The sequence below is a fragment of the Panthera leo genome, chromosome A1 (assembly GCF_018350215.1).
Source record: "Panthera leo isolate Ple1 chromosome A1, P.leo_Ple1_pat1.1, whole genome shotgun sequence".
In the NCBI taxonomy this organism is placed as follows: domain Eukaryota; kingdom Metazoa; phylum Chordata; class Mammalia; order Carnivora; family Felidae; genus Panthera; species Panthera leo.
Genome location: NC_056679.1, coordinates 32457389 through 32481391, shown reverse-complemented (window position 1 = coordinate 32481391; position 24003 = coordinate 32457389). Strand labels below are relative to the sequence as shown.

Below are 24003 nucleotides of genomic sequence, written 5' to 3'. Positions count from 1 at the left end.
TAGAATCACCAGACATTCTCAAAACACCAAACATCCCAAGTTATGAGTTAATAAAAGAATAACAAAAAGTTAAGATACCCAATTCAATGATGGTCTTGGAGGTCAAGTAGTCTTGGTTTATATTATAATAAATTATCCAAGGTAAAGTACCAAGTACTGCCCTCAGCATATTTTATTATTGCAAAAGATACATCATGCCTATTGCATATTTTAACAATTTAGAGACAAATTGATATTTTGGACATAAATGTATATTGGGAAACCTGGAAGCTTTCTACTTTATGTGGAATCTAAAGGAAGTGAAGGTTCTCAATCTTCTCCAGACAGTGACATACTCATCTCTACTACTGGACTATTTGAGGCAGCAGGTACAATGTTCAGGCTGCATTAGTTCCATTCACTGTGCAACTCCAAGGATACCATTCAAAGCTGACAAAAATGTGGGAGATTCCTTGGAATTAGACAGTGCCCAATCTTCATGATTATATATAGTGACCCAAACAAGTATATGACAGAGTAGAATTCTCTTTAATCCATAAGAAACTCTTACTGGAAATCCTAAGTAGATGCCCCTAGAGTTCTGGAGATAATCCATGATATCTTGGGGAAATAAGGAAAGATACCTTTTTAAAAAGTTGTTCCTAGCTTTTCTGAGCACTAACATAAACTGAATGGTTTACTCTGAGATACCAGGTGATCACTCCAGGTGATATCACTTGAGTTCCCATCACGAGCTGGTGTTGTATGCACAGTGAACAATATTTATTATTGAACATTAGAGATGAGGCTAGGTTCAAATAAGTTTGAAAGCACAAGTAGGTTGCATGAGCACACAGCTCATTAGCCTAAAATACCCACCCTATCACTTTCCTCAATCTACACTTATGGCTTCATAGACATTACAAATATACAGATAATGCAGAAAAAAATTAGTCTTATTTTAAAGACAGGCCTCTAAAATTTTCTAGCACCAGCACAACATGCAATATTTTGGTGAGACACTCCTGGGCTGAAAATGTAAATGATATATATCTCACCGCCACCTCTATTAGAAAGAAGAGATGGTTAGAGGTAAGGATGTCTAACATTTGGGGCTAATAGTTAGACTATATTTTAAGTGAGTTTTTAAGAGTAATATTAGAAATCTAATGATCAGCTTTGGGAAAAAGGGATGCAAATGCTCAGCTTCAAATATTCCAAGAGTGTGATATCTTCGTCCTGTATGAATGCTCAAAAAAGCCTTCAACTGTAGGAAAGCCTATAAATGTCAAGTAACCCTTTACCCTGCCACACTCAGTTTTCCCACAAAGGACTCATGAACCAAGTGATAGTGGCAGCAGGGATAAATACTGTACATAGCCGAATATTGACTTCCCCTTATCAAGGCTGACCTGATTGACAACACTAGTAGATGTAGAATTTTCCAGTGACATGAACCAATTCCATGTGTCATCATCCCCTCAGACAATCAAATAGTATTGTGGATTTTTTTTTTTTTTACACTGAATGTTTCCCACCCTGAAAAAGAGACATTACTGATTGGAAATCACCATTATACACACTATACTTTAGAAAGCATTACCTTATGAAAATTACTAAATGTGTTATTTAATATTATGATATAACCAACAATAATACTTATGACCAAAATGATTTTTAAAATTAAAGATACAAGGTGGTACACTATTACTCATGGGACTCACCAATCTTGACATGTATTCCATCTTTCAGAAGTAATTGCCCTAGAGTACACTGGAATTAATATAAAATACGTATCTAATATTCTAAATGGTGACAACAACTTGAAAGGTTTTTTTTTTTCTTATCCTAAATCATAGCAACTGACTAATATGGGGCATCATTTTTCTACCCAGACAAAATACAAGGATCCAGAGGGTGAAAAATAGAATGAAGAGGCGAATCTTGTGATCATATCCATGACCTACTTGAGAGTATATGGTCTACTCCTTGTAATCTAAGACTGTGCATGCCCACTGATCTTGTGCAAACAAACAAACAAAAAACAAAAAAACAAATTATGTGCATGAGGTATTTTGGAATAGCCTACCAGATAAAGTATTCTGTGGTGCTGCCTGAGAGCAAAGGAAACATGGCATAGATAAAAGAGAAAAGCAGTTGAAAATACCACCTGTGGCCTTGCGATCAGCTATAGGAATTAGTATATAATAACAACCTCTTCACTCTTATTTTACATTTAAAATTCCCTAGTTTTTTAATAATGTTTGTTCTTACAATCCATAAGCATGGAATGTTTTTCAATTTTTCTGTGTCCTCTTCAATTTCTTTCATAAGTATTCTATACTTTTCAGAGTACAGATCTTTTACCTCTTTGGTTAGTTTAGTCCTAGGTATCTTATTATTTTTGGTGTCACTGTAAATGGGATTGATTCCCTGATTTCTTTTTCTGCTGCTTCATTATGGTGTATAGAAATGCAACAAATTTCTTTACCTTGATTTTATATCCTGTGACTTTGCTGAATTCACGTATTAGTTCTAGCAAATTTTTTGGTGAAGTCTTTTGGGATTTCTGCATAGAGTATCATGTCATCTAATACCCAAAGCAATCTATACATTTAATGTAATCCTTATCAAAATACCACCAGCATTTTTCACAGAGCTAGAACAAATAATCCTAAAACTTGTATGGAACAACAAAAGACCCTGAATAGCCAAAGAATTCCTGAGAAAGAAAAAGCAAAGCTGAAGACACCACAATTCCAGAATTCAAGCTATATCACAAACCTTTAGTAATCAAGACAGTATGTTACTGGCACAAACACAGACACATAGATCAATGGAACAGAATAAAAAACCCAGAAACAGGAAACCATCAAAATCCTAGAGGACAATACAGGCTACAACCTCCTTGACCTCAGCCAGCAACTTCTTGCTAGACACATCTCCAGAGGCAAGGGACACAAAACCAAAAATGAACAATCAGGACTTTATCAAGATAAAAATCTGCACAGTGAAGGAACAATAAACAGAAATAAAAAGCAACTGACAGAATGGGAGAAGATATTTGCAAATGACGTATCTGGAAAAGGGTTAGGTATCCAAAATCTATAATGAACTTATCAAACTCAACACCCAAAAAACAAACAACCCAGGTAAGAAATGGGCAGACAGGAACAGACATTTTTCCAAAGAAGAAGACATACAAATAGTTAACAGACACATGAAAAGATGCTCAACATCACTCATCATCAGGGAAATACAAATCAAAACCACACTGAGATACCACCTCATACTTGTCAGAATGGCTAAAATCAACAACACAAGAAACAACAGATGTTGGTGAGGATGTGGAGAAAGATGAATCCTCTTGCACTGTTGGTGGGAATGCAAACTGGTGCAGCCATGTTGGAAAACAGTATGGAGGTTCCTCAAAAAATTAAAACTAGAACTACCCTACATTTGCACCCAGCATTTTCACTACTAGGTATTTTCTCGAAGGATAGAAAAATACTGCTTTGAAGGGATACATGCACCCCAATGTTTACAGCAGCATTAGCAACAATCACCAAACTATGGAAAGAGCCCAAATGTCCGTCTACTAATGAATGGCTAAAGATTATGTATACACACACATACATACATGCATACACACAACGGAATATTACTCAGCCATCAAAGAGAATGAAATCTTGCCATTTGCAACAACTTGGATGGTGCTAGAGTGTATTATGCTAAGGGAAATAAGTCAGGCAGAGAAAGACAAATGATTTTCACTCACGTGTGCGATTTAAGAAGCAAAACAGATGAACATATGGAAAAAAAGAGACAGACAAACCATTAGAGACTCTGAATGGGGTGCCTGGGTGGCTCAGTTAAGCATCTGAATCTTGGCTTTGGCTCAGGTCATGATCTCATGTCTTTGTGTGTTTGAGCCACACCTCACACTCTGCACTGGTAGAATGGAGCCTGCTTGGGATTCTCTCTCTCTCCCTCTCCCTCTCTCTCTGCCTCTCCCCCACTCATGCTGTCTCTGTCTCTCTCAAAATAAATAAATAAACTTAAAAAAAAGAGACTCTGAGTGACAGAGAACAACTGAGGGTTGATGGAGGGAGGTGGGTGGGGATGGGCTAGATAGGGGATGGGTATTAAGGAGGGCACTTGTGATGGGCACTGGGGGTTGTATGTAAGTGATGAATCATTGAATTCTACTCCTGAAAACAATATTGTACTGTATGTGAGCTAACTAGAATTTAAATAAAAATTTGCAAAGAAAAAAAATAAAGTGATCGTAAAGGAATAAGATTCCAGAGAAACAACAAAAATGACTTTTTCAATAAATTATATCTAAAACTCCAAAAATCCCGAAACAAACCCCTAGCTGATAACTTTAAATACCTTTCAAGTATTTTTGATTTTGTAAATGTATTTTTTAAATACAAAATATCAGTGTTTAGATAGAGGATAATAATATTATGTTTAAGTACCCAAGCCCTCAGTAAATGAAAACTACATGCTTCCAATTACTCAGACCAAAATAGCAGCCAGTATGTTCCTCTCATAAAGTAAGCCAGTATGCCATTACTCCGTTCAAAATCTTCCATAACTTATTATTACATACATACTATTACATACAGAATTAAATACACAATCATCTAGCTTTTTAGACCAAAGCCTAGACCAAAATTTCTCCACTATCTTGTCTTTTACCAATCTGATCATTTCTCATAGCACATTCTTCCTTTCTCAATCAGTTACAGAAATATTGGTCACCCTTTAGAATCAATCTGTTTCTAAATTCTTATTAGAAGGGAAAAAGTTGGGGCACCTGGGTGGCTCGGTTGGTTAAGCGCCCGACTTTGGCTTAAGTCATGATCTCATAGTTCATGGGTTCCAGCCCCGGACAGGCTCTGTGCTGAGCTCAGAGCCTGAAGCCTGCTTCAGATTCTGTGTCTCCCTCTCTCTATATCCGTCTCCCTCTCGCACTCTGTCTCTGTCTCTCTCTCTCTCTCTCTCTCAAATATAAATTTTTTTAAAAATAAAAGTTTTAAAAATAAGACAAAAGTTATTGTCCACATTCTACTCCATTTAATCCTAAGTGAATCTCAGAATTATTTTCTCCAACATGCCATCAAAATAGTGTTGGAAGAATTGTGGTATATTAATGGCCTCGCTATTTTATGCATCCACACAGCTATACTCTTCACTATTTGACTTTGATGTTTATCCCATTTAAAATGTTGAAGATATTTTTCCACCCCCTGACTTTGAATTTTGCAAATAATTGGCTTTAGCCAATTGAATGTTAGCAAGTATAAGTTGACCAATGGCTAGAAAGTGCATGAGCAGTTGGGATTTCTATCCTGTGATACAGCCAACTCCATGAGAAAAATATCCCTGGCCCAGACACCTAGTTCCAAAAGAAGAATTTAGGACATATGGAGAACAGCTGAGACTATCCAGATTCCCCATAAGAAAATGCCTAGAACTGCTGTGTGCCCAAACAAATTGTATTAAATAATTTTTTTCATAAAGACAAATGATACCTTTTTATATATAGATTATATGACTAAAAAGAAGGAGTTCAAAGTTTAAAATACTTTCATTTCCTCTTTGCTATTTATTATAATCGAAAATGAAACAAAAACTTTAAAGGCCATGGTCTAGCTTTGAAAAAGAAATTTTAATTAAAAACTTCAGTGACAACTGTTTTGAATAAAGGCGCTAAAATGAACAAGAGCCTAATAATAACCAAGGATGATAGTAGAGGAAACCGTGGTCATCTTTGGGAGTGTGAGTGGAAAGGAAAAGGAAGGCAAGTGAAGACATATTCTGAGAAAGTGAAGAGGCAAGGGAAGAGATATTCTGAGAAAGGTGAAAGAGATCTGTTCTCAATATTGACCCATTTTTCCTTTCTCTATCTTCCCGGATATCAGTCTACTCCTATATTCAAAATCCTGGTGCCTATGATTCATTTTCCTCTATAACCTCTGTGCCTGCCCTTGCTAGTCAACATGTAGCCAGGATGGCAGGGGTCAGCAAAAGGAGCTTTAGGGTTTACCAGGGAGAGACCTGTTGGGGATTAGTGATTAATGAGCTACAGAGTGACTATTCTTGCTAAATTTAAGAATATATTTTATCATAGAAAGAAATTCATTCTGGTTGCTTACGTTTGAAGGCATACAACACATTACTATGGCTCCAGTTTATTACTGAGGTGAAATAATAACTTTGGTAGGCAAAATAATAAAAATTTCAGCCTCATATATAACATTGCTAATTTGAGATCATGTGTTCCATGCATTGTTGAAACTTTCACACAATTCAATTTTTTGGAACCCCACCTATTCTCAATTGAGGATGGTCTGCATATATTAAAATCATAATTTCTAAAAATCCCATCTTGCATAACAGGCTAAGTGCACAAAATCCATAGCCATCAAGTTCTGTAGAAGAAATAAAAGAAATAGTTCTATTATTTAATTTTTTAGATGATTTAAAAATATTATGAATTTGAATCAAAATATATACATGGGTAAGTAAACCAAAAAGAATACATGGATTATATTTAATGTTTTATTTGCCACCACAAATTGGAAATGGAAAAATTATGTAATAGTAATTTATTATAGTAACTAAACATTGAAATTCAGAGGCAAATAAAATTATGCATTTTCAGTGCCAACATAGAAACTAGATGAGCAACTGTTTACATTTAAATATCTTTATTCATTTGAAGTAATCATAATTTGATTCAAATATTATTTGCATTTTTATTTCTCACAAAATATTCATATTTTTAAAACCATCTTTTGGCTAGATATACTATAAAGTTTTGCCATACATAATATAATTTAAGTCATAGATTTGAAAGAGAGAGAATCTGCTTTGATTATTTTACCATTTTTTAACATGACAAAGTTAAATATATTAAGAGGGACTATTATGAAGTGTCTAGACAAACACTAATATCTTAAATGGAAACCGAAATAAGGAAAATTCTTTGTGAAGATTTTTGGACTTGAAGATACAACTGTCAAAATTAGAATTTCAGAATGATGCTACCATGTCAAGGCCCATATGCACCAACTGGCTAATATTTTACAGAAGGCTTCTTAAATTTTTTTTTTAATGTTTATCTATTTTTGACAGAGAGAGAGACAGAGCATGAGCAGGGGAGGGGCAGAGAGAGAGGGAGACACAGAATCTGAAACGGGCTCCAGGCTCTGACAGAGCCTGATGCGGGGCTCAAACTCGCAGACCATGAGATCATGATCTGAGCCAAAGTTGGACGCTCAACCGACTGAGCCACCCAGGCACCCCTTACAGAAGGCTTTCTTGACGGTTGTTGGTATCAGGATCTGAATCATTTAACCAACACACCTGGTGATTGCTGACAGCAGTCCTCAGGGCCTGATAGAGAGCCATGCTTGGCTACAGTAGTAAGGTAGCCCATTCCTTTCAAAGAGTATTTTTTCCAGTTAATGTCTTTTCTTCTTTTTCCTCTTTTCTTATTTGGGCCAAGTCCTCTCTTTTGTTGCTAGTGTGGGTGGCTACCCGATCCATGTGCTTGTCACATGCCTAGTCCAAGCCAGGCTTCCTCAGCAGTAAATCCCAACTGCAACAAATTGTGACCTTGTGACAGATCAATACAGGACTGTTTAAAGTGTTGATGTGCCCTATTGAGATACTCACAAGGTTCTTCACCATTTCCATCATGATAATTTCAGACACCTAGAAGCAAGTAAGTCTTAAAAACAGTACCTTCTCTTTCCCACAATTTCCGTTATGTGGTTCAGTCTCTGATAGTTTTCATCACAGCAATTTTAAAGGAGTTCTAGGATAACTTTAGTTTTTTTTTCCTGCAATTTCAAAGCATCCCAGTTGTTCCAAGCAGAAGTAGCTCCATGCTGTATCCAGCTGGAGCACTGCATAGTTATTCAGTTCTCTGCAACACTCAGAAAATGTGTCAGTGTCCAACAGACACAGCAAGACTATTCCATATTATTTTCTTTTCAGGAAAGCTCTGCCCTACTGATGATATCCCATAGGTAAAATAAGGGCTTTTCTTTCTGATGGAGGAATTCTGGTTGCTCTGCCTGTCTGGTTAGTTGCATGTTGTTTCTGGATTTACCACCTATTCAACCCTCTCTGATAATCTTCATAGTCTATAAATCCTCCAAATTCTTCTTATTCTTTTATTTTGGCTTTATTTTTCTCTTTTTCTCCAACCTGAAGTTTATCTCACATCCTCTTCAGACTGCTTTAGTTAGAGCACTATAGTTTTTACATTGTGTTACTACTCGTTCTTTAAGTGTTTCTCCTAATTGAAGTTCTTTCTCATTTATGACAATTTTGATTTAGTTTTATTGAAAGCCAAAGGTTTCAGCTCTGTTAGACTTCAGTTCTCTGCTTTTAATATACAACCAGTCCTCCAACAAGTGTTTTTGTTTTGTTTTGTTTTGTTTTTTTTTACCTTTTCTTAGTCTTGGAGGTGAAAATACTCAACTGTGGCAATTCCTATTGTCTTATAATTTTCATTTCCTGTTTCATGCTCAATTGCTTTGTAACATACTTCTTCTGTTATCTTTCCTGCTTTACTTTTGCAACCTATTAGCTTGTCAGAGTCCTTAGCAAGGTCCTTCAATGCCAAACCAACTTCTTCATTTTCAACTGTATACAAAGATCCCCAAAGTTGCACTCTGTCTTCCCTTAAAAACTAGGTCAGGTTTGCTTGAATTCCGTGCCACCCTGCACCATCAGGGCTTCTGCAGCAACCCACCAAGTAGCTGGATGCAGAGGCAGCCATGGTTTATTTTCATTCCACATGAGGACCCCCGTGTTCAATGTACTTTGATTATATGCCAGTGCCTATAAAAGATGTTCCATTCACTTTTGCATTTGTGTCTCATTACCTTAAAAAAATAAAATACAGTGATTTTACCTATTTGGAGAATGAGATTTCTGAAAGTTAGGAAGTTAACTGTGAAAGCTGTAAATCCAGGATTAAAGATGTTCACATACGATTTTCTAATTTCCACCAATAAGATTCTTGACTATGTTTACATTGTGGTGATTTTTCATATTTGAGGACATATGTTTGCTTTTATATGGGCAATACAAAACCATCAGAAAGAAAAAAAAAAGTTGTCCTTTAACTTCTATGTACTTGGGATTCAACCATTACTTACTAAGTATACAGTCCTATCTGTTAAGCTTCTCTCAAAGTAGTGGAGCATAATTAAATTGCCATGGTAGCAGGGAGCAAGCATATATGAACAATATGAAATATGTCCAGCAGGGCAATATGGGTACAAAGTAAAGTGACCCAACTGCAAATGTTTTCTCTCAAAGTAGAGCCTTGTAGGTGAGGTTTGGTAGAGGAAGCTGTTAACTTTGGTTTGGTAGAGGAAGCTGTTAACTTTAGTATCTATTGTCTTTACCACTTGATTGTAATAGCTCCTTGTTAGTAGGGGTTCCATCTTGTTTGCTTTTGTATCAGCAGATCTCTGAGTGTTAAGCTGAGCACTAAATGTTATTTCCCAAATGAGTGAACACTCAATAAGATGGATTGATAATTGACTTGTCAATATCAACAAGATCCAATCTAGGAGCCTAAATATGAGAACAAGCTCTGGTCAATGAAAGAGAGAGAGTATGCTCATCATACTGGTAAAAGTTTCAGGTTAGGTCTCTAAATATAAGGGGTAATAACAGGAACTTGGCAAGGAATAAGGACAAAGCACGCGTTTAATCCTAGAAACTCTGTGCCAAAATGTGGATAAGACAGATTGATAAGGTAAAATGTAAATTTGTAATAACAGTGAATAAAAGGTTTTTCTCTAGATTCACTAAAAAATGAGTCACATTAACTAAGGTGTCTCCAAGGTATAGAAGCTTAGAAACTCTGAATAGGCCAAAATATCCCTGTTGGATGGAGGGGTCTGGGCAATCTGAGACATTTGGAAACATATTCTGCTTCTTTCTGTACAGGTTCAGAAACTGGTGCAAGAATGATTTGCATGCAGGAAATCTAACTTTCATGTATTGACAATGAACTACTTTATAGTTCCATTTATTCAGGGTGACTCTGAATCCAAATCTGGATATAAACATGTTGACTTGACATAATTATCAATGGCATAACTTTGTTTTCCAAAGTGTCTCAGTTTGAATGATAAATTAATTTGGACTTTATTGAAACTTTATTTTACTCATGTTTATTTTACTTATAAGACTTTGTCTGTCATATCTCCCATAAAAGAATTCAAATTTCTGGACAATGGCCATGCATTTCCCATGTAAACACAATATGTTATAGTTGATCACACTGAACTCTCTCTTAAAATCCTGACTCTACTCCTAATGTGAGGTTGGGCAAATTATTTTAACTCTAAACTTTAGTTTTATTGTCTATAAAGTAGAAATAATTATAGCACCTGGTATACAGTTTGAAAATTAAATAATATACAGTTTGACATATATGTAGAAGGCTAAGCATTGTACTTGGAACATATACTACTTAGTAACTTCAACAGTTTAGTTATTATAATACAAATTAATATAATATACTATAACAGATGTTATGAGTTCACAATAAAAGTTATAACTTCCCGGGAAAGGGGACAGGATTGAGTTAAAAGGGGAAAGGATTGAGTTAATTAAAATTTATGGATAAAGGAAACACTTATGTCAATGCAGTGGAGGACAATCTCATGAAAATGAAAGAAACATGAATAAAATCACAAAAGAAAATGTATGTTTAATGCAGAAACTGATAGGTGATTCATTTGATAAAATTTCAGAATAAGTAAAAATGAATAAAGAGCAATAAATTGTAATAAATAATATGAGGAGTATTTACTTGGTTTTCCAGCTCTAAATAGGTCCTGCCTGAATTTGAATCTTTTTTTTTTTCACTAACTAGATGTATATCTTGAGTAGATAAACTAGACTTTGTATGTATTATTTTTTTCATCTAGAATATGTTTCAGTAGAACATGTTTCACCTAGAATATATTTCATCTAGAATATGAAATAGTCATTAGAATATGTTGACTAATAGCTTCTATTTCATAAGGTTTTTTTGAGAGTTAAATAATTCTCATATACAACACATACATAGTACAAATATACACATACACATATATATGCAATATTGCTTAAAATAGCTATTGACATGTAGAAAGTGTTCATTAAATGCTAGATACTTCAATATCAAAACTGTTAATAATATAATCAAAAGATATTGTCAAGAAATTGATGGGATGGGTTCGTTGGACCTGATGTCTTTAAGCTTTAAAGGAAAGCATGCCATTACCTTAGGAGACATGAGAGGATGTGGATTCAGGCTAAAAAGATGAAATTTACGGAATAGATGGTATTAAATTTAAAGTGCTGATGGGGCATTCAGTTACTGTTGTTCAGGTGACAACTAAGAGTTTTATGGCTAATGGTCTTCAGAAACGATCAGAGATCGAACTACGGAGTATGCTTTAATGAAGGCTGGGATGCATGGAGACTCACAATAGAAAGCACAGTCATGGATAAAACAACTTGCCCAAAGCCACTGTGCCAATAGGTGGTAAACTGGGGACTCAGGGGTTAGTTTGAGAAGTGCAGAAATTTCTTTGAAACTCCATTACCTATAAAATGGTAGGATAGGGTTAGAGAATTCCTTTCTCCCCCCCATCAAGAAAAGTCCCTTAATTTTTACAGAAGCTCTTTAAAAAAAAAATTGTTTATTTATTTTTTGAGAGAGACAGAGCATGAGCCAGGGAGCAGGGAGAGGAAGAGGAGGGGGGACACACAGAATCTGAAGCAGGCCCCAGGCTCTGAGCTGTCAGCACAGAGCCCGACTCTGGGCTCCAACTCATGAACTGTGAGATCACGGCCAGAACCAAAGTCTGCCTGAGCCACTTATATGCCCCTTTACAGAAGTTCTTAATTTGGTTTTGAGCATGGACACTGGATTCAACTACAATTTATCTGTTAACACAACCAGAAAGATTTGATTCTGTGGGCCTTATACCACCTTAAAATTATTTTCAAAGACACTAGATTTTTCTTTAATTGACTGTATTATCAATTCCTCTGAATGGATTCTTTTTTTTCCCCAAAAGTTTATTGTATTTCTCCCTTTTTCACTCCTTACCAAAGACAAGAAATATTTATTCTAAATGAAGTTACTGAGAGGAAATTATGCAGAATTTAGCAGCTTTCTCTTGGTTTTATGGGGTTCTTACGTCCTTATCCAACTAGAAGTCACAGTTATCTAGTTCTGCTTGTGACTGAGTGGTTTCATTACTGAGCTGAATAGTGTGCCCTCCAAAATTCATGTCCACCAGAACCTGTGAAGGTGACGTTATTTGTAAATGTGATCTGAGCAGATGTAAGCAAGCTAAATGAAGTCATACTACATTCAGATGGGCTCTAAATCCAATGACTGTGTCTTCATAGGGAGAGGGAGATTTGGAGAGACACAGAGATATGGAAGTAAGAGGATTATGTGAAGATGAAGACAACAATTGGAGTGATGCGGCTATACTTGAGGAACACCAAGGATTGCTGGCCATCACCATTCACTAGGAAGAGGCAAGAAAGAATTCTTCCTTACAGCCTTCACAGAGGACATGGTCCTGCAGACATCTTGATTTCAGATTACTAGCAGCTAGTACTCTGCAAGAAGAGATTTCTGCTGTTTTAAGCTACCCAGCTTGTGGTAATTTGTTATGGAAACCTTATGAAACTAATCCTGGAGTGAAATATTGGGAAATTGATGTAGTCCTATGCCAAGTTCTCCAAATAGCTATAACAGGAATGCATACATATGCTTTTGTCTTCTTTTCAAATATACACTTGGGTAGGAGGATGAGGAGAAGGGGGAGCAGGTGTGTAATTTGTTCTTTCATTAAAATATCAACATAATGTTTCCTCACTAGGGAGGCCAAATTTAGGAAAATAAACTATATCAGCAATTATAAATAAACTCTGGAAAATTTGCTGAAAAGACCTTTCTAAGACTGAACAAAGAAAATTGTCAAATACTTTGGAACTATATCCTCCTAGAATTACTTTGGTTTCTGGTTTCGAGGCTACTGTTTCAGAGTAGTAATGCCATTTATAAATATATAATGTCACTTCCCCTTAGCCTATGAGTCCCATATTTGGAGGGGCCATATGTATTATGCAGGCTGTTTTATCCCTTATCTCTTGAACAGTGTCAGACACATGAATACTATTCAATAAATACCTATTTATGTTAATGTTTTTGGGACACTAAGACAATGTTTTTTTTTTTTCAATATATCATTGGAAAACCCAAACATATGTAGCCATGACAATGGCAACATATCTAACAGGAGAAAGAAATAGAAAATTAGGGGAAAATAATACAAATGGCCAGTAATCTACATATGTAAAAGATTTTGCTTCAAAACATTCAAAAGAATAAGCTAATAAGTTTCTATTTTCTCCCCTTGATTGTAAAAATAGGAAAAATAATGATACCTAAGAATAGACAGAGCCTGGAGAAAAAGTACTGGCCCAAGTGGTAAAAAGAAGGCCACTACATACACTACATGCTCAAATAAAATTTAAAATTAAAAAAAACACAAAACAAAACACAGCTCTACCATGGCTGTTTCCAGATGGTCGCATTTTATTTTATTTGTTTGTAATGCTAATCTGTTCATCCTAAATATGATTTCATAAATATGTATATGTAGTTTTATCTTAAAACTACAAAAATAAATATGTAATTTTATCTTAAAACAACTAACGGTCCATAATACCTAATGACAATCAATTTAAACATAATAATGTTGAGTCCTAAGCAGTGCCTTACACATAGCCATTGTTTTATAAATAGTAACTGCCATTACTGCCATTGTTGTTATTGGAAAAATCATCACGGGACAGTGTGTGCTATGAGACAACACAGGACTAAAGATGGGATTTGGGGAATAAGAATGTTTACAATCTCAGACAAAAATTACATGTGTGAGAATTTACATATACCCATTAATGAGGCTAAGAAAATTTTTCATTGTCTTATGTATTTTATAATTAAACATATAATGACTAAGTGTTGGATATTCTGGGAGTAAAGTGTGATCTATAAGGAACAAGTAAATCAACAATCTTCACAAGGGAAGGATCTGATAAAACGATCCAAATGTCTTAGTAGATGAAGTCAAGTTTAGATTATTCTAACTAATGGAATGTAGCTTCAATTAAATGCCTTGAAAGTGAAGTAGCCTCTTTTAAACTAGAATGTTATCGATTTAAGTACTACTTAAATCCAATAAAGATACAGTTGGATGTTCAGGTATCTTGGTTTTACTTTGGAAAATTCTAATGTAAGGGAAAAATATATATCTGGCTTAAGACCAAGCTGTTAAATCTTTTAAAACCTAGAGTTAATTTTAAATTGAATAAAAATATTTGTTTTTTAAATAATCAGGTATATAATTTATGGGGTTGTAAAGTTGGTATCAGTATGCAGAGCCAAAATTAAAAAAACGTTCGGTAAACGACTAATGTTTGGTAAAAAGAGTTTGGTAATCACTCTTCAATTTCACTAACAACCTTTTTACCATAAACTCAATTCAATAGGCATTAATTGAGAAACTTCTACTTATATGTTTTCAGTAGTTTAGTAGGTTCTGAAAGTACAGTGTTGAGGTTAATGAAACAGTATTTTAGATCTTATGACATGACTAGATTAAAGTAATATCTCACTCAATCCCCCTTGAAATAATTTTTATTAAAAGTTTACAACTGATTTAATAATACATAAATAATAGAAATTTGAGGTTCCTGTTATTATTCAGAATACATTTATTAAGAATTTCTTTTTTGATTTTCCAATATTATTTAAAGGATAACATGAATATTAAATTATTCCCCCACTACTACTGCCTGCCATGTTCTCATTTTCATAAATGTATTTATCTTTGTATCATGAGCGTATTTACAACAGTTTTCCCATGTCTATGTAATGATAGCATAATGGGAGGAGTTGGGGTAGAAATTTCTTTTCACCTCCCTATTTACGTACATATCAATAAACTTGGATTCAGAGGACCATCACCATGGTAATATTAAGAAGATTAACAGTAAGAGTATATATGTAAGTACTTGCAATTAAACTATCTATTCTAACATTGTGGAAATTGAGGTCATCAGTATAAGTACCAATATTCTCTACACAATTACACTGAAAAGTGAACAAAGAGGAAATTATTTTCCTCTTGTTTTCAAAAGAGAAAATGTGTACCTCATGAAATAAATTATTATCCATTCAAAAGAAGGGCCCTCTAAAACTACTTCAAAATGTGTGCTTTTCTTGGGACAAGTCTAAAGTAGACATTGGGGACACAAATGCAATTTGAAACATTTCATTTCTACATTACTTCTATAGTCTCTGTTATTACAGCTTCTCTCATAGTTAAAGAAGAAATGGAGCACTGAACTTTGTGTCAACAGAAGGGAATAGAAAAACAACCCTCAAACTCAATACTGTTTAGTCCAATTTATGAAGTGATTTAAGGCAGGTAATTCAGATACTGGAAAAACTGTCTTTCACTTAAGTACCAAAAAAATCTAATTTAATGCAGTTGATATCTTCATTTCAGCCAGGAAAGCTGTTTCATCTTCATTTTAGCCTAGATTGCTACTATATGAAGTGACAGTGGCTTTACATGCTCTGGTTGTATATTTATTTTTCAAAAAGAGCTGAGGCGCCATCATTTTTCAATTTCATTTGCCATTTCATTGCTTATTCTAGGAAGGCTCAAAATGTGAAATGGACATGGTGATCTAATTATTTTAAATTAACTAAACTTCACAAAGAGGAAATGATGATTAGTTAAATAATTAGCACATGTCTAAACATTGAGACTGTTAACATGTCTCCCATTCTGATATTTTAAATAAATTGAAAATATTTATTAAAACCCATTCTATGAATGCCTTCAAGTAATTGCTACTAAGATTTGAATGCCAAGTCTTTTTAATAGGGTTTTTTTCTCTCTTCTCCTCTGTAACTGGGTATTTCTGTTTCTACCTACCTACCTACCATCATTATCTATATCTCTCATTTGAAAAGATCAATTATTGCTAAAATACTGAAACACACAACTAATGAATGGTACTATAAAAAATTTAAATATAATATAGGTAAGCATTTTCTTTCAACAAATATTAGAATCAAAAATGAAACTTCATCTTAGCAAAGAAGTCAGATAATTCAAGTGAAAGGACACAGGAGAATGAGAAATGGACTTTGAAAATACAAGGTGTAGCTGTAAAACAATGATGTGACTATACTTATTACCTGCCTTCTATCAATTTTAGTACATGCACAGCTTGTTCATAAATTATTTACTCGTATCTTTTCTGGCATGAAATGCTAACTTTGTAATATATCTTGCATCTATTCCTTTTTTCCAGATGTGGTCCAGGCCCTCAGTGCCTTGAAGTTATACTAGATTCATCTCAAATTGTTTTCTTGTCAAACAATTCATCTATCCAGAATTAACTTATTACTCTTCTCTGGAATAATTACATTTTTCTCCACAAAATCATTACATCCATATCCCACCACCACCTCAAAGTTACTAAAGTGTAAACTACATTGCTTAGAATTGAAGTAATTTTTATCATCAAATCAATCTAGTACTGCTTTAATTTATCAAAAGTCTTCTGTCTTTATTTTCAGATATTACTTTTGAGGGGTCATCTTTCAAATCTAGAAATGTAGATGTATATGAAGTAAATAAAGTCAAAACACTATACCTTCTAAAGAAATGACTCAGAAATTTAAGATAATACATATATGTAACTAGGCACTGACTAATAAAACAAACAAATGACAACAACAGAACAGAACAATACTTAGATATCCAGGTATTCTGCTAGAACTCCCTGGTGTTCACTGCCTCTTATAGGATGTTTACTCTCCTATATTACCATTACTATGTTCATTTCACCTATCACTTTTTTTTTTTTTACTTTACTCCTGGACATGTGATTCTTATTGAATTAGACAATCTTTGTCAATACCATTACCTGGCAGTGTCAGAAAAGCTCCACATTTACTTTCCTTGATGCCTGTCCTATCCAGTTTTAACAAAAGGTGTCCACAACTCCCAAGTGATGAAATCCATCAGTGTGGTGATATGACTGTTAAAAACGTACACTATACAGGGGCACCTGGGTGGCTCAATCGGTTAAGCCTCCAACTTCAGCTCGGGTCATGATCTCATGGTTCAAGGGTTCCAGCCCCCCGTCGGGCTCTGTCCTGACAGTTCAGAGCCTGCAGCCTGCTTCAGATGATGTGTCTCCCTCTCTCTCTGCCCCTCCCCCACCTCTCAAAAATAAGTAAACGTTAAAAAAATATGCTATACATATCAAATATCAAAAGAAAATACATACTATTCCAACAAGTCTGAAGAGTGAGATAAAATACATATTTAAAGAGATCTGTGGGCATGAAAAGTACAGCATAGGGAATATAGTCAATAACCGTGTAATACACTTATCTTGGTGAATATTTCTTAACATATATAACTGTTGAATCACTATGCTATACCTGGAAATGATATATGTCAGCTATGTTTCAATTATTTTTTTTTAATTTTTAAAAGAGGATATTAGGACACAGAGAGAAAGACCATGTAAGGACAGGGGTAGAAGGCGGCCATCCACAAGCCAAGGAGAGGGGCCTCAGAAGAAACCAACTCCACTGACATCTCAATCTCAGACTTCTAGCCTCCAGAACTTCGAGGAAATAAAATTTCTTTCTTTCTTCCTTCTTTCTTTTTCTTTCTTTCTTTCTTTCTTTCTTTCTTTCTTTCTTTCTTTCTTTCTTTCTTTCTTTCTCTTTCTCTCTCTCTCTATTGCTCTCTCTTTCTTTTTTACAGGGTTAGATTGGCCTCACACTGAAAGAAAATGGAAATGAAGAATTTGAAAGCATTTGACGGCAGCCTGTTAACAGGGCCTAATGCATTTTATGGTGAGTATGACATGATCAGGCAGGCCCTACTTGTGCAGACAGCACTACCAAAATACTCTCTCAGATACAGATTTTATAGAATCCAGTTTTGACAACTGTGGTATGAAGTGAGCATAATTTCAAACTCAAATATAAATCAAAGTAAAAATAAGTATTATTTATTGGTAAGAGTGATCTAGATTTGCTCAAACCCCTTCTGTCAATATCTGGATTGGTCCCGGGCTCAAGATTCATAGTAAAACATCAAAGTTTCAGTGAAAAAAAATATATGTGTAATGACTTAAATTCTCTGAAATATTCACATCCATAAATACTCAGGGGTTTTCTAGTCTCTCCATAGCTCCACCCATAATGTTTACATGGGCCTACCTTTCCTACCTACTTTGAACAAGATGGTAATTTTTTAAAAATGTGATTCTGATTATGAATTTAACTAATCTGGATTTTTCTTTCTTTACGATGCAAAGATATTAGATGTGGGCTTTGTCGTACTCTGAGAGGGGGTTCTTATATGCCATGAAAATCTCTAACATCCTTAAATCTAAAGATCATCCCTAAAGTGGGAATGATAGTATCTACCAAATATATTTGCTGTGAGGATTAAATGTCAATTGTTTGTAACATAATAACTGTTCATAATATGAATTCTTTTATTTTCTTGCTTCTATCTCATACTTTGGTTATATGACTATTACCATGGATAGTATTTATTAGCAACTTCTCAAATTAATTAAATTCTAGAAACTATAAAGTAAGATGTTAAGTTCTCATCTTTAAAGGTGAATATCCTCCTTGCCTACTTTTGTTTGTTTGTTTGTTTGTGGGTTTTTTCTTTTTTTTTTTTTTTGCATAAAGTGATTATTTTTCAAGCTTACATTGTTTTTCCATTAAAACTCATGAAATGTACCAAAGAAAAAGCTACATACAAAATACAGAGAATAGTGTTTTACCTTGTGTATGTTAAGGAAACCATAGAAACATTATTAAAATCATGAATGACTGTAGCATTTAAAAAGCCTAAGTACATATTCTGAGAATATTAAAAGCCCACCAAAAACATATTTGGTTTTCCAAAGACATTTTGCATAAGAAATTCTTACTATATTAAAATATTTGTTCATCAAATACAAAAAAGGAATTAGGAGTTTACAATTAATACTTGTGTAGATAATGGAGACAGAGTTGTCATTTATAGTACAGGGCTGATTTATAACCTCAGATGCTCTGTAAAAATGGTTGCTTCTGCATATTTTAAGAAATTAAAACATTAACATTTGACACTTAAATACATCAACCTTCTCAAAGTTTACCTTACACTAAAATAAAAACATATAAATCATACCTGTAATTGTTTTGAGTATTCATTACTTAAAAACCTCAAGAATACTGACCTTCTAAGAAAATCAAGTAAAAAAGCTAGGTTTACCTACCTAAGAGTTAAGATTAAGTTTAAAATAAAAAATAAACCTGATGAAATATTCTTAAATGACTCTGATTCTCCAAAATGAATATAAGAAATTTGAATGAAGAGTATATGAACTTGTTGTGTGTTCCTGATCTGATAGCAAAAGATCTCTGGTTAGTATCCATCCGTTTTAACTTTTAGTTAGATGATGGGTTGCACCATAATCTGGTCAATACTTAGTTCCCCTGCGGTCTTTTGTGAGCCCTTGTTACTATTAGTATTTACAATTTAAAAATAAAGAAATTAGATTCCAATAAAGTAAGTAATTTTTCCCTGATCATCCTAAAGGTAAACAGCAAAACTTGAGTTCAAACCAACATGTTTGAATTCAGAGTTGGTGCTTTTCCTACAACGTATTATAGAATTATTGATGCTATCCTGGCATATTTAGTGTAGAATAACAGAAAAATAAGTACTTTGAGCTGCAACTTAATACAAAATATGCATTAATTCTTAAAATAAAAGGAGTGGTTGCCTAAAAATATTATGCTTAGAATGATTTTGCTTCTTTAATCAAGTGAAGCAAGAAAACATTGATTTGATTTCAGCCTTTAAAAAACAGATTCCTTTCTTACTATATGCTTGTTTTTCAAATTTTTATTTAAATTATAGTTAAGTCATCTGTAGTGTAATATAGGTTTCCGGAATAGAATTTAGTGATTCATCACTCACATATAATACCCACTGCTCATCATAACATCTTAGTATACACTTTGGTTTCCTAATTAATATGTAGATAGATAAAGATTAGATGTTATAATGTGATTTTGATAAGAAATATACTACCAGTTTCAAGAAAACTCAAAAGCTAGTATACAAAATACTTATTTACTTATTCAACTCTTTTCCACTTATATTTTCAAATGAGAAGTCTTTATATTTAGACATTTGAGAGAGTGTACTCTTTCAAGATCACTATAAAACTGCTGACTTGGGGTGCCTGGGTGGTTCAGTTGGTTAAGCATCTAAATTTTTTAAAGAGTATTTATTTTGGGGGAGGGAGAAGGGGCAGAGGAAGAGACAATTCCAAGCAGGCTCCTTGCTGAGCTTGGAGCCTAACATGGGGTTTGATCTCAAGACTGTTGGATCATGACCTGAGCCAAAATCAAGAGTCAGATGCTTAAGTGACTGAGCCACCCAGGAGCCCCAAGTATCCAACTCTTGATTTCGACTCAGGTCATGATCCTGTGGTCCTTGATATCCAGCCCTGCATAGGGGCTCTGCACTGACAGCGGGGAGCATGCTTGGGATTCTCTCTCTCTGTCTTTCTGTCTGCCTTTTTTCCACTGTACTCACTCTCTCTTTCTCTCAAAATAAATAAATAAACTTAAATTAATTAAATTAAAAAATAAAACTGCTGACTCATTTGTGTGATACAAATATGTCACAATCAGAAATACAATTATGAGATCAAAGATCAAATTTTGAGAACGCTTATTAAACCAGTGAGCCTGATGTATTATTGGGATATCCAAAGTACATTTTGTGGGCCCTTCACGAAATGTATTTATCCCTCTGAATTTGAATGAAAATAATATGAGTCCTCAGGCTCCTGGGTGGCTCAGTTGGTTAAGCAGCTGACTTCTGCCCAGGTCATGATCTCACAGCTCGTGAGTTCGAGCCTCGCGTTGGGCTCTGTGTTGACAGCTCAGAGTCTGGAGCCTGCTTCATGTTCTATGTCTCCCTCTTTCTCTGCCCCGCCCCAACTCATGCTGTCTCTCTCTGTCTCTCAAAAATAAATAAACATTAAAAAAATTTTAAAAAAGAGAAAATAATATGAGTTCCTATATCATACCTTAGAAACACTTCAGAGATGTTCAAAATTTTCCTGAGGTGTTGATGACTGCTTCAGGCTCAAAATGCTTTTTGCCAACTGCTTCTCAAACTTTTAAATTAAAGCTTTGGCACTATCCTGATAGTGTTCAAGATCAAAAATGAGGCACAGTAGAAAATGATAGAAAGTCACTTTCAGAATACTTTCACCTTGACTTATAATTTTATTTTTATAAATTTAAGTCACTACTTAACTAGATGTGTATAAAAAAGTAAATTACAATGTGCTCCAAGGATTGGAGGATTGATTTCAATAGGAGAATCCCGGATTTACATCCCAAATAATTTTAAGAAGATTGTTGGATCTAGCAATGCACATAGATAAAAGCTCACTTCTTGCGGTAAAGTACAACATTAACATAGTCTTCACTCACTGCCATTGCTTTTTGTTCGAAAGTATCTTCAATGATACAATGATGCTAAAAGTCTAATCTCTCTTATACACAACACACACAGACACACAAAACACACTAATGCAATTTCTCTCTTTTAGGAAAATCAAATTTAAATGTGCAAAGTAGTTCTAAATTCATCTTGCAAAAAAATCCATCTTAATATACATGTAAGAAGGATCACCTTGAAAGATTGTGGGGCTAATATTTTCTCATTTTGATTTCTAATAGTGCTTATTTTTCCTCAAAGTTTTCTGCCGTGCTACTTGTGCTTACTGACTAGACATGCATCAGGCACAAACACCATTTTTTTTCTTTTTTTTTTTTTGCTTACTATGTACAAACTCTATATTTAGTTTTGGCAATAGACAAATATGACACGTGGCATCATTAATTGTTGTGTTTCTTGACATGGGGAAATTTTTAAAAAGGTTAATTCTGTAGGGGCACCTGGGTGGCTCAGTCGGTTGAGCGCCCGACTTGGGCACAGGTCATGATTTCGCTGTCCATGAGGTCAAGCCCTGCGTCGGGCTCTGTGCTGACAGCTCAGAGCCTAGAGCCTGCTTCTGATTCTGTGTCTCCCTCTTTCTGCCCCTCCCCTGCTCATGCTCTGTCTCTCAAAAATAAATATATGTTAAAAAAAACCACTTTTTTTAAAAAGTTAATTCTGTAAAAGTAGTCAGCTTCTGTTAATCAAAAGGATGCTTCTCAGTTCTCTGTATCTCTTATTTTCAAAACCTGAGAAGCACAGTACTGAAAAAATACATTAGACTTTGTGGTGTCTGAAGTGATTGTCTATTTACCTACTGTTTTTCTCAGTCAAAAACTCAGATGATCTAATAGTGTAACTAATTGTTCAGAGGACTGGGCAGACGTTTGAACAAATAACTCCACTGGGGTACTCTAATGGGATATGTGAATTGCGATGGAGACAGTATACATGTGTCTGAATGTGGTGTTTAGGGAAGTTACTATTAAGGAGATGGCCTTTGGAATGATTCTTCAAAATAAAGACATTAACACTAAAGAAAGACATCCCACACAGTCTAGTCATGAACTTACGTTAAAATAAATTTGGATGTTTGGAGTAAAGGATGCATATAGGGTAGGTACAAAGGAGGGCAAGAAAATATATTTGAAGAACAATTACTTCACTGTAACTGGCTAAGTATTGGAAAAACTATCGCTTATTGAAGCATGCATAGATATTACTTTACCCCATGGAACAAAAAAGAAAAGCTCAATACATTTAAAAAACACATTGGATTTACTTTAATTCTAAAACTTGATAAAGAATGAATATAAGAAATAAATGAGAAGGAAACTATATACTACCTGACTTATGGAAAAGTCCTAATTAAATTTTAGAAAATTGATTATTACAATGTAGCAAAAAGAGAAAAACCTTACAAATTCGTCAATATGATTCAATGCATACACCAATCAAAGAAATTAAACACTATGATCCTATCCATGGAGGTTAGCAAAATCCAACTGCAATTTCTAAAAATCAAAATAAAATAAAAAAAAATAAACAGAGTATGGTTATTTTGCAGTTGTTTTCTGAGGACACTGACAATGTTATTCCACTAACTTTTAACTGCTGTTGTTGATGTCTGAGAAGTTACCCATGGGTCTGCCCTTCTTCTAAGTGATCAGTCTTTTCTTTCTGGTTCCCTTTATCTATCTTTGTTTCTCTGAAGTTTCACTATTATGTATGTCCAAGTTTGATTTTCTTTTAATTTATTCTGTTTGAGGTTCATGGGCCTTATTTGGTAAAATTACAGTGCCTTAGATTTTAGAGAACTTCCAGTCATTGCCGGAATACACATTTCTTTCTTTCTCATTATTTGTATTACCTCTAAGGTAACATCAAGCTAAAAGGCATTGGACTTTCCATTCTTTCTATCATCAGTGACTCAATGTCTTACTGTTTCCTATCTCTGTTGCATCATTACGTGTTCTAGATAATTTCTTAGCACTGCTTTAGTGCTTTAGTGCTTTAGCACATGTTTTAGTTCTATCGTATGCTGACTTTCATCTGCTCTCTAACTCTTCTATTGACTTTTATATTTCGATTACTATGACATTTTTTTTTAAACTAAAAGTTTTAAAAGTTTTTTTGTACTCATTGTTATCTCTTGTTTCTTGTTCATTTGAACATGCTTATTTTATAATCTTTATTGGACACTCTATATAACTAAAATCTTACGGGACTCATTCTTCTATCTAATATCTATGGTTTTTTTAACTTTTTTTAATTTTTATTTATTTTTGAGACAGAGAGAGACAGAGCATGAATGGGGGAGGGTCAGAGA

At 34.4% G+C, this 24003-nt stretch overlaps 1 pseudogene; it reads right to left on the bottom strand.

Annotated features, from left to right (window-relative positions):
- Window positions 1-7299: 7299 nt before the first annotated feature.
- Window positions 7300-23502, bottom strand: LOC122229101 (annotated as a pseudogene).
- Between the last annotated feature and the right edge of the window lie 501 nt (window positions 23503-24003).